Source organism: Pantherophis guttatus, chromosome 5 (genome assembly GCF_059756535.1).
Source record: "Pantherophis guttatus breed Tessera chromosome 5, ASM5975653v1, whole genome shotgun sequence".
NCBI classification, from domain to species: Eukaryota; Metazoa; Chordata; class Lepidosauria; order Squamata; family Colubridae; genus Pantherophis; species Pantherophis guttatus.
In genome coordinates, this window is record NC_142067.1 from 83,237,092 (window position 1) to 83,250,153 (window position 13,062).

The following is a 13,062-nucleotide window of genomic DNA, read 5'->3' on the forward strand; positions in this document are numbered from 1 at the left end:
CGAAAATTGAGTCATTGAGATGTAAATATTTGCAAACTATGGAGGGGAAAAGCCAGCTTCAAGTTTAGTTTCTGCCACAAAAATTCTTTGGATGATTATTTATTTCAGGCTACCCTACATCAGAGGGTGGTAATGGTGAAATTAAAATGAAGGCTGATTCCCCATATAAATGGCCTTCAACATTACATTAAATATGGATCTTAAATAAATGATTAAACAACAACACATTTGATAGGTAACCTGTATCACTTCAAATGCTGATGATTACAATTCTTAGCATTCTAGGAAACATTATCAATAGTGAGTAACAAAGGGAACTGTAGCTCAGCATTATTAAGAATATGGGGTCTAATATGCCTTTGACAATGAATGTTGAATCTTGGAACCATTAGAACATTTCTGAGGAAGATGTATAGATTTGTATTCATCCACACTGTATTGAGGTGATTTGAACAGCTATTAGACACTTTCCTTTCCATGAAGTATCAGTGCCGCACTTCATGGAGCAATAGGATATCTCTTACAATGGAAGTTGAATGGAGATTGCAGTGATTGGATACTTTTCACAAGATAAAGCAGGTTAAAGCTGTTGATTGGTAAACATTTCTGTGAATAAACTTTTGTTCTCCTTTATCTGTATGGATAGGGCTACTAGATCTTGGCTACAAAATTATGTGTGAGCATTATATAGTACAAAGAGCTACCATGTTTCCCCAAAAATAAGATCCTGTCTTATATTTTTTTGAACCCTGAAATAAGTGCTTGGCCTTATTGCCATGCACTCAAAAGCCCAACTGGGTTTATTATCAGGGGATGTCTTATTTTGGGGAAAACAGGGTACAGAATGTTCTAATACTTCAAGGCTATGAATCTAGTTATCATTCAGATTTTGCAGTCTAGTTCTGATTAGTCCTACATATGGGCTTTTCTCCATTGCTAAATTTGAAGCGCTGTCTACACATTCTTGAGCTGACAGAAAACTATGCTGAAATGAAAGCTACTGTCTCCAGATTCCATTGTCTCCCTTGCATTAAAAAAAGTACTACTTTAGAGGACAACCAGTTTGATGTAGTGGTTAAAGCACTATGCTAGAAACTGGAAGACTGCCCCACCTTAGGCATGAAGCTTTGGACCAGTCTCTCTCTCGGCCTTAAGAATATGGCAACAGCTGATATTTCTGAAGATCTTGTCAAGGCAATCATCAGGAGTCAACACTAAACTGAAGGTATCCCCCACTCTTTTACTTTAGCACTGGTTCTGCTAAGGGTGATTGAAGCCTGTTACAGTCATGAGGTGGGCAATGAGATTGTGCCATGGCATACAGATGAACTTAAGTCATGATTGTGCTACAGTTAGATATGGGGAAATCTTGTAGTTTGTACATATGTATAAAAATGATATAGAGTGAGACATATATAATGAAAGATGCTAGGAAGATTTGTTCATAGATCTGCAGCACCTCATTTTACACAGTCTTGAAATGAACTGAATTTTTTCCTGACATTACTTTATTGGATATGATCTTAAAGGAACTTGATCTGCCCCTTGGTTCATTTCAGTAATAAATGTGAAAGAGAAATACTTTTTTTTTTTATTGGAAAAGTTTTACAATTACATTTTCTCCCCATTTCCCCCCCCCAACCCTCCCTAACCTCCCTAACCCTCCCTAACCCCCCCTAACCCCCCCTCCCCCCGGACTTCCACAGAATATAATCCAAATCAAAATCCCCTTTTTATAAAACTTGAACCCCCTATATATTTTTCACATCTTCACAAAATTCAAATATTTCTATCTTTATATAATACTTTCAGTTAAAAGCTATCTGATACTTCCTAGTTTGATATTTATTCTGCACATAATCTATCTAATTTTTCCACTCCCATTCATAAGTCTCTTGTGAGCGATCTTTTAGATATGCTGAAATCTTCGCCATCTCTGCAAAGCTGGCCATCTTCAAAGTCCATTCCTCAATAGTAGGCATAGCTTCATTTTTCCAATATTGACCTATCAGTAATCTCGCTGCTGTTATCATATACAATATCAACTTTGTTTCACCCAATGTAAAACCCTTAACTATACCCAATAAAAACAATTGTGGAGAAAACTGAATTTTTTTCTTCAAAACATTCTGCATAACCCACCAAATTTTTATCCAAAAAGCCTTCACTTTCTTACAAGTCCACCACACATGATAATATGTGGCATCTAAGCAATCACATCTCCAACATTTTGGTTGAACATTAGAGTACATGAACGACAATTTCTTAGGATCTAAATGCCATCTATAAAACATTTTATAAAAATTTTCCCTCAAATTCTGCGACTGTGTAAATTTAACATTCTGAACCCATATTTTTTCCCATGTTTCCAACATCACTGGTTCTACAAAATTTCGTGCCCACTTAATCATTCAGTCTTTAACCAATTCAGTTTCCGAATCCCTTTCTAACAAAACATTATAAAGCCTTTTAATATGCATTGGACCTTTCTCTTTTATATGTCTAACCAATTCTTCCTCATGCATCATTATACCAATTTTTTGGTCCTCTTTCCATCTCAATTGAAGTTGATTATACTGTAACCAAGTTAAATTAATCCCTTCTTCCAACAGCATTTCTAAAGTCTTCAGTTGCCATCTGCCCACCTGCAAAAAGAACTTCTTTATATAAACCCCCCCCGAGTGACATTATATTTGTATTCCACATGATATGACCAAGATCCAGCCATAGCGGTATTTTGTAATCCCATTTGAGTTGGTGCTTCTTCCAAACTCTCATCAAGGAGTCCCTAAGTATGTGGCTTTTAAATACTTTATCCACTTTGTTCTCATAAAATAAGTAGGCATGCCAACCAAATTCAAGATCAAAACTTTCTATATTCAATATTCCAGTCTTTTTCCTTCCAAACCAATCACTTGCTTGGGTCAAAGCTGCTGCTTCATAATATAATTGTAGGTCTGGAAGTTTAAGACCTCCCCTTTCTGGAACATCTTGCATAATTTTCAGTTTCACTCTCGGTTTTTTCTCATTCCAGACAAACTTATTCAGTCCACTTTGCCATTCTTTCAGTTGTTTATCACTTTTAAGCACCAGAATCATTTGAAACAAAAAAAGAAATCTTGGCAAAATGTTCATCTTAACTGCTGCTATTCTTCCAAGTAAGGACAGCTGCAGTTTTTTCCAAGTCTCCATATCTTTCTGTACATCTCACCACAACACCTCATAATTATTTTGAAACAGTTTCATATTTGATTCTGCAACCTGAACTCCTAGATATTTAACCTTTGGTACTATCTCAAAACCTGCCTTGCTTTCAAGTTCGTGTTTTCGATCTTGTGTCATATTTTTAACTATCATCTTAGTTTTTTTCTGGTTCAATCTAAATCCTGATACTGTACCATAGTCTTTTATAATGTCTTTCATCTGGATTATTGATTCCATCGGCTGTGTTAGGGTAACAACCAGATCATCTGCAAATGCCCTTATTCTGTAATCCTCTTGCCTTATCACTATTCCTTTCAAGATACTTGAGTCCCGTATTGTATTCAACAAGACTTCTAATGTTAAAATAAATAACAATGGGGATAACGGACAACCTTGTCTCGTTCCTTTTTCAATATTAAAGTCTGTTGTCAAACTTCCATTAATAATAATCTGTGCCTTTTGTTTTTGATAAATTGCTGAAACCGCTTGTATAAATTGATCCCCAAAGTCCATCTTTTTAAAAGTCTTTAATAGAAAATTCCAATCCACTCTATCAAAGGCCTTCTCCGCATCCAAGAAAACCAGCACTGCAGGGATCTGTTTATTCTTCTCAAGATATTCCAGTAAATCTATAACTTGCCTTACATTGTCCTTCATATATCTGCCTTCTATAAATCCCGCTTGGTCACAATGAATCACCTCTTGAATAACTGGCATCAACCTGTTGGCTAATACTTTTGCAAATATTTTATAATCATTATTCAGAAGAGATATTGGTCTAAAATTCTCAGGTTTTTTAGGACCTATTTGCTCTTTCGGTATCAATGAAATATAAGCTGTTTTCCATGATGGGGGTATTTTGCCCCCTTGTTGCATACTACAAAATAGATCTTTAAGATGCTCAATCATTTCTGCTTGTAAAGTTTTATAGTACACCGCAGTTAAACCATCTGTCCCAGGAGCTTTAGCTGTTTTCAATTGTTTAATTGCGGCAATAATCTCCTCAGCTGTTATAGGATAATTCATTCTCTCCTTTTGTTGATTGGTAATTTTTGTAACTCTTTTGTTTTCTAAATATTTTTCTATAAGTCCATTCTGCTTGTCATCTTTAGCATATAATTTAGTGTAATAATCTACAAAAACTTCTTTAATTAATTTTTGTTGAGAAATTTCCTTCCCTCCAATATCAATACTATCAATAGTCCGTGTACTCTGCTTCTTCCTTAGTGTGTAAGCCAACCATCTGCCCGGTTTGTTAGCGTTACAAAATGTATTATGTTTCGCATATTGTAAATTTGTTGCTGTTTGTTCCACCATAAGCATTTGAAATTGATCTTTCAGAAGTTTTATAGCACCACGTATTCTTTCATCTGTTGGATTTTTTATAAGTAGCTGTTCTTTGTTCTTTATTTCTACTTCCATTTCAGATCTTTTCTTTTGTCGATTCAATTTATGTTTAGAGTTCATATGAATGAGTACCCCTCTCATATACGCTTTACTCGCATCCCACACAATTTCAATAGGGGTACCCTTATTCAAATTCATTTCAAAAAATTATTTCATCTGCTTTTTAAGTTCTGTTATATTTTTTTCATATCTAAACAAGTTTTCATTTAATCTCCATGATCTTCTCTCAGTCTTTCCCATCTCAATTTCTATCCATACTGGGCTATGGTCGGTTAAAGTCCTTGGAAAAATCTTTGTTCTTTTTGTTTTAACAAGTAAATCAGCTGATAGTAAAATAAAATCAATCCTAGAAAAGGATCTGTGTCTATCTGAAAAAAAAGTAAAGTCCAATTCTTTTGGATTATGTATTCTCCAAATATCTTTTAATTCCAGATCTTCTTTCATATCAAAAAAAGTCTGTGGTAGTCTAATCCTTGACTTCGCCAAACTCTTTTTATCTATTTTAGAGTCAATTACTCCATTCCAATTTCCCATGATTAAAATAGATCTATAGTCCCATTGCAATATATTAGAATACAAAGTTTTGTAGAAATGATCCTGTTGTTGATTAGGAGCATAAATTCCAATCACTAGAATTAGGCCACCTACTGTATGCAGTTCAATTGCTATAAACCTACCACCTTCATCTGCTTCTATAATTTTAGCTGACAGTCTTTTATTTATATAAATAACCACACCATTCTTTTTTTCCAAATTTGAGGCTATAAAATGTGTTCCTAATTTTGAATTTATCAAGTATTTTTGATCTTGTGTTCTAACATGAGTTTCTTGTAGGCAAATTATATCATTATTAAATTGTCTCAAATATGTGAATAATTTCTTCCTTTTCTGTGGTGAATTTAATCCATTCACATTCCAAGATAAAAACTTAATTGTCATGTAGACTTTTTTGAAGCGACGAGCAGAATTGCCGAATATCTTCCGAATCGATAGTCTTCGGCTTTGCTCCCCCCATGGCTTCACGTTCTTGTGTATTACTCTTGACCCCCTTCTTGTATTGTTGTGGCTTGGGCCTTTCCTGTTGTTGCTTTTCTTTAAGTTGCTTAGAAATTGCTCGAGTTACGCGCTGGTCTTTAGCTTCAGCCATCCGGGCTAGGTCCAAAGCCACATCTCTTGTAGTTTTAAGTGGGTCAATCACAATCAGAGAGGGGTCTAGCAGGGGCTCCTCCAGAAAACCTCCTGTAGCTCCCTGCATTTCCGCTGCCTCTGGTTCCACCTGCTTAAGCTGCTCTTCCATCTCTTGCTGAAGTTGCTTCTCCTTGTCACTCTCCTTTATCTCCAACACAGTAGATGTACGTAGGGATGGTAAACTCTCTTTAAGAACAGTAGAATAAAATTGTTCTGCCTTCTCAACAGTGTTTAATCGATATCTTTCTCCATTATACCTCAAAATTATGCCAGTTGGAGCATCCCACTGAAATGGAATTTGTTGTTTTTTTAATTCATTCACTAAAAATCCAAAATCTTTTCTATCTTTTAACATCTTAGGTGGTAGCTCTTTATAGACTCCAATCTGAGTTCCCTCCACTTGCACAGCAGAGAGAAAAGTCTTTTGCAAAATATCATTTCTCATTCTTCTGTCTGTGAAACATATCACCACATCTCTATGCAATTGTCTTTGTCTGGCCACCCACGAATTCACTCTGTAAATTTTATCCATTTTGTAAAAAATCTCTTCAGGGCTAATCTTTAACAACACAGCTAGAGCATCAGCACAAATCTGTCTCAAATCTTGTCTATCGTTCTCTTTTATGCCTCTCAGTCTTATAGCGAATTCCATGGACCTGAACTGCATCATTGTAATTTCATTTTCAACTCTGCATTTTGTTATCAGCATCAAAAATTTTATAATCAGTTTCCTTCATTTTAACATTCATTTCTGATTTAAATTCTTCCACCTTAGCATCCATTTTAATAATTGCTTCTGACAAACCAAACACCACTGTCATTAATTTTTTAGTCACCTTGTCATATTTCTCTTGCACCACCTCTTTAATTTCATTAATCTCCTGCTTAATTTCCTGTTGTGACTTTTCAAATTTCTCATCCAGAGCCTGAGTAATAAAATCCTTTAAACTTTCAAAATCAAACTCTTTTTTCTGGCTCTGCTGGCTGGGAGGCTGCTGTTCAGATTTACGTGTGGGGGATTCCCCCCCCCCCGCCGCCTTCCCTTCCTGTTTGGGCTGCTTGGAAGCCATTCTGTCACGTAGGCTAGCCTTTCCAAAAAAGGAGATCCTTTTTCCTTTTCCACCACCACAAAGTCCTCTAAAAAATTCCCCCAGGTTTAATCAAATTGGGGATAAGATTAAAATTGAAGCAAGATCAGGCTTGTTTTAAAAGAATTTTTCCTTTCTTTTCTTCCTTGTTACAAACAGTGCAACTTTGTAGCTAGTTGAAGTAACGTTGCTAATCCACTCTCACTTTCAGCTTGTTAACGCTGAAGCCGGGCGCCATTTTCTAGCAACTTTCACTCACTCACGCTTCTATTTTGAATCACAGGGGTAATAATACTTGCATTTTCGAGATTTGGAGGTTCAAGTTGTTGTCTCCCCCTGGTTGTTTGAGTTAACTTTGTTTAGATGGAAAGGTTGCTCCTGCCGCCTTGCTCTGCGCTGGGCAGACTCGTCCCACGCCGTCCGGAGTCTCGGCGAGCTGAAAGGGAGCCGCGCCTGTTTCCTCCCCAGAAATAGCTGTCTGGGGGCTCACAGGGGCTCAACCTGCTCCTCGCCCACTCTCTTCCACAAATCCTTCGGATTTGGGAACTTCCGAGCCGCTTCTCTGGATCGAAGCGGCTCTAACAGGCAGTGGGGCTGGTGGTCCAAAAACGGGATTGTCTTTCATCGGCAGGAAGCAAACCGGAAGTCCTGAAAGAGAAATTCTTGATAGAATTTCTACCAAGAATTTCTATAGAATTGGGAAGGGAAAACAGGGAAAGCAATAAAGTTTCTTGTTCATCCTCAGCGACACTTTCTTATTATTTCTCAATCATTCAGCAGTATTTAAAATCATGCAATTTTTCTTTTATTTATCTAGTTACTGCTATTTTATCTTGCTTCTAATATGCTCCATTGCAAAGGCTCAGTCCAGATGACTATCACGTCAGAATTGGATTAGGTTTTTTTAGAAATATTTGTTTGAAGATTTAATATTTTAGGCTTCAAGTTAAATCTATTTTATTATCCTAAATCTGAAGTGGTTGTTTTTTTTTTTTTTTTTGCTATGCTCTCACAGCTTTACTTTTAGCATGCTTTTTACAGCTTGTTCTCAGCAACATGTTTTCATTGTTAATTTGATTTTATTATTGGAGCTCTTATTTGCTGACAAATGAATGTGCAACCTTCAGGGGAATTCAGGCACCATGTTAGTTTTCTGGAAGCAAAAGGGAAGATTTGGCAGCCCAAAGGAGATAGAGTCAAAGCATGCCCATTTTTTTCTACATTTATGATTTTTCAGCCATAATCCACTCTCTCCCATCACTAAACAGCCAGGTTTAGCTGAGTAATGCCACTGACCAGGAAATAGCTGGAGAGATATCTCTTCTCTTCTCTTCTCTTCTCTTCTCTTCTCTTCTCTTCTCTTCTCTTCTCTTCTCTTCTCTTCTCTTCTCTTCTCTTCTCTTCTCTTCTCTTCTCTTCTCTTCTCTTCTCTTCTCTTCTCTCTAAAGAACCACTATATTGCTACAGAATTGCATGAAACCAAAGATGAAAACCTAGAATGCATATGGGTCAATATAAAAGTAAAAAGGAATGATATGGCCATAGGTCTATAGTATAGGCCACCCAATCAAGCAAATGGTTTTGCTAACCAACTAACAAATATATGTAACAATCACTACAATAGTAATGGAGGACTTCAATTACTTTGACATCCATTGGAAGACTAATTCTGCACCAAGTGAGAAATCAAATAGTTTCATAACCAACCTAGCTGACAACTTTGTTGTCCAAAAGGTAGAGGAGGAAACTAGAGTGACAGCCATACTGGAATTAATTCTTACAAAGAAGAAGTGATAGAGGGAGTTGAAACTGCAGGAACCTTGGGTGAGAGTGACCATGTCATACTAGAATTCAACATAACACAAACACAAGCAATAGAACATAATGATACCAGAGTCTTAGATTTCAAAAGAGCTGGTTTTAATAAACTCAGAGAGAACTTGGGAAAGAGTCCTTGGATGAAAATCCTAAAGGGGAAAACAACTCAAGAATCTTTGGAAACTCTGAAAAATATGAAAGTCCAGACCAGCACAATACCACTGAGAAAGAAAAACAAAAAATCCAAGAAGAAACCAGCATGGCTGCACAAAGATCTCTCTGACAAATTGAAAGACAAAAAGGACAAGTACAAAAAATGGAAAGAGGGACACACAACTAAGGCAGAATATCAGCAGATAGCCAGAATCTGCAAAGATGAAGTCAGGAAAGCAAAGGTTCAGAATGAACAAAGACTTGCAACAAAAGTCAAAGATAATAATAAAAAAGTTTAATCCAACATATAAATAACAAGAAAAAAAATCAAGGAAACAGTCGGTCCACTAAAGAGAGAAGACGGCAAGGAAGTAACAGGCAACAGAGAGAAAGCAGAGCTGCTTAACTCATTCTTTGCATCGATCTTCATGCAAAAAGAAACTATAGCCCAACCTACCAAAAACATAACTGTAAAAGACAGACTAAAAAAAAAGTCAAAATAAGCAACAACAACAAAAAAATAGTAAGAGAACACCTGATCTTGATGAATACAAATCACCTGGACCTGGCGGATTACATCCCAGAGTTCTAAAGGAGCTGGCAGATGTCATCTCAGAACTACTGTACCACATCTTTCAAAAATCCTGGAGCACCAGGGAACTATCAGAGGACTGGAAAAGAGTGGATGTGGTTCCCATCTTCAAAAAAAAAAGGGGGGGGGCAGGAAAACAGACCCAGGAAACTACAGACCAATCAGCCTAACATTAATACCCAGGAAGATACTGGAAAAGATAATTAAAAAAAAATAGATCTGCAAACAGCATGGGTTTGTTAAAAACAGATCATGCCAAACCAATCTTATTTCATTCTTCAACATAGTGATTAAATTAGTAGACCAGTGAAATACTATGGACATAGTATACTTAGACTTCAGCACAGAATTCGACAAAGTAGACCACACCCTACTTCTTGATAAGCTAGAAAAAAATGGATTAGATAGCATCACCACCAGATGGATATATAACTGGCTGACAAACTGTACTCAAAGAGTAGTCCTTAATGGGTCTATATCAGTGATTTCCAACCTTTTTTTTTTTTTTTTTTGCTATGCCTCACCTAACCATCTCTAAAATCCTGATGCCCGAGATTCGACCGGAAGCATCATGGCGAGACAGTCGGGGAATTAGTGGGCTCCGGTGGGCTCTGTGAAAACCTGGACTGACAAGCCACTGCCGAGAGGTCTTTGGACCGGACTGTCTCATAGGGATGGGGAAGAAGGAGAGGCACCTCAGAATACCAAGAGGAACAGGCAAGTTCCTCAAAGGTCAGAGGAAACCCTCTCTGACTTGGCAGTGGGGGTGGCGGCCATTGTGACCGCCAAGAAGCTGGGCCAATCGGGCTAAGCATTGAGCAGGAGTGGTGATCTGAATGGAGTTTTGAGCTGGGTGAGTGACAGCCAACTCATAGGCAAAAAAAGAAAAAAGATTTTTAAATCTGAAAGAGCCCCAGCAGAATAACAGCAGCTAATGGGCATGGGAGAAAGGAAGGAAGAAGATTAAAATAGAAACTTAAATTGACAAAACCCGAAAAGAAAATTGATTTTTGGATAAAAATATTTTGAGAACTTTAAAAATTAGAAGAAATAAAACCCCATAACGGTGTAAAGGATTGGAAAGAAAGTAAGCAGATCCTTTTTTGAATGTTGGAGAAAAATTAAAGAGAAATTTGAAATTAAGCCCTGTAATAGAAGTTTTGTACCAAAAAAAGGGGGGGGGGAAACGGACTGTGTAATTTGGATTGGACTTTAAAACTGATTTGGCATATATAAAGGTAAAAAGAAGAAAAGGAAATTTTTTTTAGCAAAGACCGTTAACGTGGATTGCAAACAAAATGGATACTTTTTCAGGCTGCTGATTGGAATTGTGGATTGTAGAGAGACATCTACAGGAGAAATAAAATCATTACAACACTGAACTTTTGCTTTGGAAAAAACCTTGAACTTTGATGGTGATAACAGCCGTGAGAATTTCTAAGGAGGATTTGTTTGTCTGTAAGCGGCTTGATTATTAAAAAAAGCAGCTTGATTATTAAAAAAAGAGGAATACAACGAAACTTTAAATTGGAACAATATTAATCCGGAAAGAATAAAATGGCGCAGGAAATTAGAGAAATGATGAAAATGATGTATTTGTCACTGAAAATGGAAGTAAGGAAAATAATTACAATGATGCATGGAGAACCGAAACCAGATGATCCAAAAATTGTGTTAGAGTATACTCAAGCTGACAAGGAAATAATGAATGAGAAGCAAGTCACAGAGATTGAAAATAAAGAAGAAGACAAAGACAACGAAATTGACTATGGAAAACTAAATGATTGTGTGGATAGTAATAATAAAAAGGAGAATTTTAAAGATTAGATTGAGATTAACAATGGAAAAAATAGAAAAGGTGGAAAGAGACAAAGAGGGAAAAAAGGATGGAATAGAAAGAATATAAAAAATTTAAATGATTACACTGGGGTTAACAGTAGGAAAACAAGAAAGAGGGAAAAGGGATGGAAAAGAACAGGAAATACAGAGCAAAATAGAAGAGTCCAGGATTTTAAAATATAAAATGATTACACTGGGATTAACCATGAAGAAATAAGAAAAAGGGAAAAGAGATGGGAAATAATGGGAAATACAGGGCAAAACAGGAGAGTTCAGGATTTTAAAACACAAAAGAAAAGAAGGGGAAAGAAAAATAAAAAAATAGAAATAGAAAGGGGGAAAGGAAGGAAGAAATGAAAGAGGAATATGTTACATATAATTAGAATTGAAATAAGAATTGATGAATTGAAATAATTTTTAGAAATATGTAATAGTTTGAATATTTTTAACTAAAATTATAGAAATTGTAACAATTGGAATATTCTTAATTGCATTGTTTGAATTTATATAAAGTTTTAGAAATATATATAAGTTTAATAAATCAGAGGATAACAGCTAAAATATTTTCAAATTTAATTAGGAAAATTGTAACAATTGGAATATTTTTAATTGCATATCTGGAACCTAATCAAAAAAGGAAAAATTGAAATGATATTGTATTATGAACTAATTAGATCGTGGTGAAAGCAGAAATGATTAAGATGTTGTTTGAAGAGGTATAAATACATATGTTTGATAAAATAATGGAAAACTAGAGATAAGATTCAAGGAATTATATGGTAGAAACTTTATTATTATTATATAAAGAGAAAAGATGGCTATATAATTAACTATTTTTTATTAAATGTTGGATTGTATTATTTGGAATAAGATTTAAGGAATGTAGGGTATAAAACAATTGGGTCTACTATTTTTATAAGAAATGAATAATTGTAACACCACATAATTAATTGATTTGTATTAAGATGTTAGATATTGAAACAGCTGACAATGGAAAACATTAGTGATTATATTAAAGGAATATAAGGGAATACTAGGAATTATATTTGTGAGATTTTAAATTTAAGGGGTTTAATATAGAGATGAAGGGAAAAATTGAATTTGGTTAAGATTAGAGGTTAGGATGAAGGGTAATATTGATTTTAAAAAAATAGAGAGAATAAATATTATTGCAAAAAGGGAATATATAAATTGTAAATTTAGTTGAAATGACTAAAAATTGTTTAAATTTGTGAACCGGCAAATACTCTGTTCAGAAAAAATACATTGTGTGTTCGTTTGTTTGTCTGTGTAAAAAATAAAAAAAACTTTAAAAAATAAAAATAAAATCCTGATGCCGCCCCTCCCCATGACATAATTTTTACTATTCAAAAAGTGAATGCCTACTCATGCAGAGGAAGCGTAAAAGGCCATTAACTTGGTTTAAACAAGGTTCCAAAGAACATGGCATCCATGAAAGAGAAAAATAAAAGAACAAAAGACAGTAGAAGTACTGAGGATCTTAAAAAATAATAGTATGAAGGGATATGAAAAAACAGCAAACAAAGTTTCAAAACATATAATAAACTGAAATGCATAAATATAAAATAATTTTAATGAAAGCTTTTTCTGTAATACTTTGATCATATTAATTACTATACATATTAAAATAAAGGTATCTAACAAATTCAAAATACGATTTGAGCTCACCTCAAGATCATATTTACAATGCAATCCTATGCATGTCTACTCAGAAGTAAGTACCATTGTCTTCAATAGAGCTTACTCTCGAGA